This window comes from Mustela lutreola, chromosome 13 (assembly GCF_030435805.1).
Source record: "Mustela lutreola isolate mMusLut2 chromosome 13, mMusLut2.pri, whole genome shotgun sequence".
NCBI classification, from domain to species: Eukaryota; Metazoa; Chordata; class Mammalia; order Carnivora; family Mustelidae; genus Mustela; species Mustela lutreola.
In genome coordinates, this window is record NC_081302.1 from 38,224,063 (window position 1) to 38,230,463 (window position 6,401).

The 6,401-nt window shown below is 36.3% G+C and overlaps 1 pseudogene; it reads left to right on the top strand.

The window, feature by feature from the left end:
- Positions 1-1,451: 1,451 nt before the first annotated feature.
- Positions 1,452-1,586, top strand: LOC131814135 (thymosin beta-10-like; annotated as a pseudogene).
- Positions 1,587-6,401: the final 4,815 nt, after the last annotated feature.

Consider the following 6,401-nt stretch of genomic DNA (forward strand, 5'->3'; position numbering starts at 1 on the left):
CCATGTTGCCTAGGTAGACATTTTGTTGTCTAGAAAAGTTACTGCTCTTGGTTCCAGGTAACTGTTACTAAAACACAACACCTAAAACAAGGCCAATTCCAGGTAACTATTACTAAAACACATACCTAAAACAAGGCCATTGGTAACCGTTACTAAAACACACAGGTAGGAGACATCCAATCATCCAAAGCCACATATGCAGATGTCTGCAATTGTGCCCTATAAAAATTAGCCTGTAAGACCAAGGGGCATTGCTCTCTTCGGAGGCGGCCCTGGCCGGTCAGTCTGACTTCTAATGCTTGGCATAGAATAAAGCTTTACATAACTTTCCCTTTGTCTCAGCCTCATTTCCCTGGCCGGTCAGTCTAACTTCTAATGCTTGGCATAGAATAAGGCTTTGCGTAACTTTTCTCAGTCTCGTTCCTTTGATAATGGACCCAACAGTATATAACACGCAGTGCTCATCACATCATGGGCTCACATTAATGCCCATAACCAGTTATCCCATTTCTTGACCAACCTCCACTCTAGCAACCTTTAGTTTCTCTCCTTTAGTTAAGAGTCTCTCATGGCTTGTCTTCTTTTCTGATGACTTCCCATTCCGTTTCCCCTCCCTTCCCCTACGATCCTCTGCACTGTTTCTTATATTCCACATGTGAGTGATATCAAATAATAATTGTCTTTCTCTCATTGACTTATTTCACTCAGTACTATGCCCTCCAGTTCCATCTACATTTATGTAAATGATAAGTATTCTTTCTGATGACTTTCTGATGACTGAGTAATATTTTAATATATATATACACATATATATGTGTAAAATCACTCTTACATATATATGCAAATATATATGTAAATAAATATATATATATATATATATATATATATATATATATATATATGTAAAATCACTCTTCTTTATTCATTCATCTTTTGATGGACATATGAAGTCTTTCCATAGTTTGACTATTATGGACATTGCTGCTATAAACATTGGGGTGCATGTGTCCCTTTGGATCATTTTTTATTTGCATCTTTGGGGTAAATATCTAGTAGTGCAATTGCTGGGTCATAGGGTAGCTCTATTTTTAACTTCTTGAGGAAACTTTGTACTGTTTTCCATAGTGGCTATACCAGCTTGTATTTCCACCAACAGTGTAAGAGAGTTCCCCTTTCTCTACATCCTCACCAACATTTTATTTCCTCTCTTGTAAATTTTAGCAATTCTGACTCCTATGAGGTGGTATCTCATTGTTCTTTTGATTTGTATTGCCCTGATGTCAAGTGACATGGAGCCTTTTTTCATATGTATGTTGGCTATTTGGATGACTTCTTTGGAGAAATGTCTCTTCATGTCTTCTGCCCATTTCTTGACTGGGTTATTTGTTTTTTGGGTGTTGAGTTTGGTAAGATTTATAGATCTTGGATGATAAAAATATCACTTTATGAAAATGGCAGGCAAGCTGGACATGGGGGAAATGGTGAGTTTCAGCAAGGCCAAGCTGAAGAAAATGGAGATGCAGGAGTAAAACACACTGCTGACCAAAGAGACCATGAAGCAGGAGAAGTGAAATGAAGTTTCCTAAGAAGCTAGAGGATCCCCACCCTGTCATCTTCAAGACACTCCAGTTGTGATGTGGAGGAAGAATAGCCATCAGCAAGATGTATATAAGCAACAAGTGGCACTGTGAACCTGGGCACTCTGAGCTGATATTACCAGCCTGCAGGTCTCTCAGGGGACCCCCCCACACACACACACATGCACAACAATCAGACTGCCAAATTCTCTGGTTTTCCCTATGATATTATAGCAAATTATTTGCATGATTAAAGAAAAAAAGTACATGATGGCAAAACCAAACAAATAAACAAATAAAAAACACATGTGGCTGTTCAATTTTTCCAACACCATTTGTTGAAGACTGTCTTTTTTACATTAGATATCCTTTCCTGCTTTGTCGAATATTAGTTGACCATAGGTTTGAGTGTACATTTCTGGTTCGCTATTTTTTCTATTGATCTATGTGTCTGTTTTTATCCCAGTACCATACTGTCTTGATGATTACAGCCTTGTAATAAAGCTTTAAGTCCGGCATTGTGATACCACCAACTTTGGTTTTCTTTTTCAATGTTCCTCTGACTATACAGGGTCTTTTCTGCTTCCATACAAATCTTAGGATTATTAGTTCCAGCTCTGTGAAAAATGTTGATGGTATCTTGATAGGGTTTGCTTTGAATGTGTAGATTGTCCTGCGTAGCATAACTTTTTAAAATTTTTATTATATTTTTCAGTGTTCCAAGATTCATTATTTATGGACCACCCCCAGTATGTATTCTTCCAATACATGAGCATTGAATTTTTTTTTCATTTCTTTGTGTCTTCCTCAATTTATTTCACAAGTGTTATGTAATTTTTATTTTTTTTAATTTTTTATATTTTATTTATTTATTTGACAGAGAGAGAGACCGTAAGTAGGCAGAGAGGCAGGCACAGAGAGAGGGGGAAGCAGGCTCCTTGCTGAGCACAGAGCCCCGATGCGGGCCTCAATACCAGGACCCTGGGATCATGACCTGAGCCGAAGGCAGAGGCTTAACCCACTGAACCACCTAGGCGCCCTTATGTAATTTTTAGATTATAGATCCTTTACCTTTGTTTAGGCTTATTTCTAGGTATCTTATGGTTTTGTAAGCAATTATAAATGGGACTGATTCTTTAATTTCTCTTTTTTCTGCCTCATTGATAGTGTACAGAAATGCAACTGATTTCTGTGCATTCATTTTATATCCTGCCATGTTGCTGAACTCCTGTATAACTTCTAGGAATTTTGGGGTAGAATCTTTTGGGTTTTCTACATAAAATAAGAATTAGAATTTGAATATTTCTTTGCTAATTTGAATGCCTTTTATTTCTTTTTGTTGTCTGATTGCTGCTGGTAGGACTTTTTATACTATGTTGAGCAAAGTAGTGACAGTGGTCATCCCTGTCATGTTCCTGAACTTAGGGGGAAACTTGAGAATGATATTTGCTGAGGGCTTTTGGTAGATGGCTTTTATGATATTGGGTTATGGTCCCTCTATCCTTACACTGTGGAGAGTTTTAATCAAGAAAGAATGCTGCATTTTGTCAAATGCTTTTTCTGCATCTCTAGAGAGGATCATATGTTCTCATTTTTTCTTTTATTAGTATGATGTATCACATTGATTGATTTGTGAATGTTGAGCCACCCTTGCAGCATGGGAATTAATCCCACTTAGTCATGGTGAATAATCCTTTTAATATACTCTTGTATCCTATTGACTAGTATCTTGGTAAGAATTTTGCCATTCATGTTCATCAGGAATGTTTATCTGTAAATCTTCTTTTTTGGTGAGGTCTTTGTCTGGTTTTGGGATGAAGGTAATTCTGGCCTCATAAAAGAGTTTGGAAGTGGGGCACTGGGGTGGCTCAGTGGGTTAAAGTTTCTGCCTTCAACTCCGGTCATGATCCCAGGGTTCTGGGATTGAGCCCCACATTGGGCTCTCTGCTAGGCAGGGAGCCTGCTTCTTCCTCTCTCTTTCTGCCTGCCTCTCAGCCTACTTGTGATCTCTGTCTGTCAAATAAATAAATAAAATCTTTAAAAAAAGAGAGAGAGAATTTGGAAGTTTTCCTTCCATATCTATTTTTGAAATAGCTTCAGAAGAATAGGTATGATTTCTTCTTTAAATGTTTGGTAGAATTCCCCTGAGAAGCCATCCAGCCCTGGACTATTTTTTGTTCAGATATTTTTTATTACTGCTTCAATTTCCTTGCTGATTATGGGTCTGTTCAGGTTTTCTATTTCTTCCTTTTTCAGTTTTGGTAGTTTATAAATTTCCAGGAATGCATCCATTTCTTCCAGATTGTCAAATTTGCTGGCATACAGTTGCTCATAATATGTTCTTATAATTGTATTTTCACAGTGTTGGTCGTGATCTCACCTCTGTTATTCATGATTATATTAATTTGGGTCCTTTCTCTTCCCTTTTTGATAAGTCTGTCTAGGGGTTTATCAATCTTATTAATTCTTTCAAAGAATGAATTTCTAGTTTCTTGGATCTATTCTGCGGTTCTTTCTGGTTTCTAGTTCGTTGATTTTTGCTCTTATCTTTATTATTTCTCTTCTCCTGCTTGGTTTAGACTTGTTTGCTATTCTTTCTCCAGCTCCTTTAAGTGTAAGGTTAGCTTGTGTATTTTTCTAGTTTCTTGAGAAAAGTTTCTATTTCTATGTACTTCCCTCTTAGGACCAATTTGCTGCATCCTAAAGATTTTGAACAGTTGTGTTTGCATTTTTATTTGTTTCTATATTTTTTAAGTTCTTTAATTTTCTGATTGACCCATTCATTCTTTAGTAGGATGTTCTTTAGCCTCCATGTAGTTGAGTTCTTTCCAACTTTCCTCTTGTGATTGAGTTCAAGTTTCATAACATTGCATTCTGAAAATATACAGACAATGATCCGAATCTTTTGGTACCAGTTGAGACCTGATTTGTGACCCAATATGTGATCTATTCTGGAGACTGTTCCATGTGCACATGAGAAAAATGTGTATTCTGTTGCTTTAGGATGGAATGCTCTGTATACATCTGTGAAGTCCATCTGACCCAGTGTGTCATTCAAAGCCCTGTTTCTTGTTTATCCTCTCCTTAAATGTTCTGTCCATTCCTGTGATGTGGGTGTTGAAGTCCCCTACTATTATTTATTATTATTGATGTGTTCCATTAATTTGTGTTTTTTTTTTATTAATTTGGTTAATTTTTTGATGTAATTGGGTGCTCCAATGGTAGGGGCATAAACATTTATCATTGTTAGATCATCTTGTTGGATAGACCTTTTAAGTATGATATAGTGTCCCTCTTCTTCCCTTATTACAGTCTTTGGCTTAAAAATCTGATTTTTCTGATATGATGATTGCTAACCCAGCTTTCTTTTGAGGTCCATTAGCATGACAAATAGTTCACCTCCTCACTTTCAATCTGAAGGGGTCCTTGGTTTTAAATGAGTCTCTTCTAGACAGTATATGGGTGGGTCTTGCTTTTTTATCCAATCGAATACCCTGTGCCTTTTAATTGGAGCATTTAGCCCATGTACATTTAGAATAATTATTGAAAGATATGAATTTATTGCCATGTATTACCTATAAAGTCCCTGTTTATGTAGATTGTCTCTTTTTCTCTGGCCTATGTTACTTTTGGGCTCTCTTTTTGCTTACAGGATCCTTTTTAATATTTATTTCAGGACTGGTTTAGTGATCACAAATTCTTTTAGCTTCTGTTTGTCCTGGAAGCTCTTTATCTCTCCTTACTTTCTGAATGATGACCTTGCTGGATAATGTATTCTTGGCTCCATGTTCTTCTCATTTAATACCCTGAATATATCATGCCAGCTCTCTCTGGCCTGATAGGTCTTTGTGGATAGGTCTGCTGCCAGCCTAATGTTTCTGCACTTGAGGTTAAGAAACTCTTGCCCTGAACTGCTTTCAGGATTTTCTTTTCATCTCTGAAATTTTCAAGCTCCCCTATCAGGGTATTGATCTATTTTAATGATTCTGAGGGGGGTTCTCTGTGCATCCTGGACTTGAATGCCTATTTCCTTCCCCAAGTTATGGAAGCTCTCAGCTATAATTTGCTCAAACGTACCTTCTATTCCTTTCTTTCTTCTTCCTTTGCAACCCTAACAATTCTAATATTGTTTCAATTTATGGTATCACTGATTTTTCTAAGCCTCCCCTCATGGTCCATTAGTTGCTTTTCTCTCTTTTCCTCAGCTTCCTTCCTTAACATCATCCTGTCTTCTATGTCACTTACTCTTCAGCCTCATTTATCTTACCAGAGCATTCAATTTAGATTTCATCTCAGTTAAGCATTTTTAATTTAAGCCTGATTAGATTTCATTTCTGCACTAGGGATTCTCTAATGTCTTTATGCATTCTTCAAGCCAGCTAGTAATTTTATAAATATTATTCTGAATTCTACATCTGACATTTTACTTATATCCATATTGACTAGATCTATGGCAGAAAATACTACCTGTTTCTATTTTTGTTGTTGTGAATTTCTCCTAGTCATTTTTTCCAAGGAAGAATAGAAGAATGAGAGAATAAAAACAAAAATATCAACCATGACCCCAACAAAATATACACTAGACAAATCTGAAGAGGTCAGAAACAAACAAACAAACAAACAACAGGAAAAAAGTGAATATATTCTCAAAGGTGGACAAAACAGGGTGATCCATGTGGTCCTGTGTGTATTTTGGTCTGTTTATTAGAAGACACTAAATCCAAAATTTGCAAAGAAAGAAAAACTTATACAAAAATAAAATTGAATACATTGAAAGGAAGCAAAAAATGAAGATTATATCTATAAAATATAAATGTAAAAATG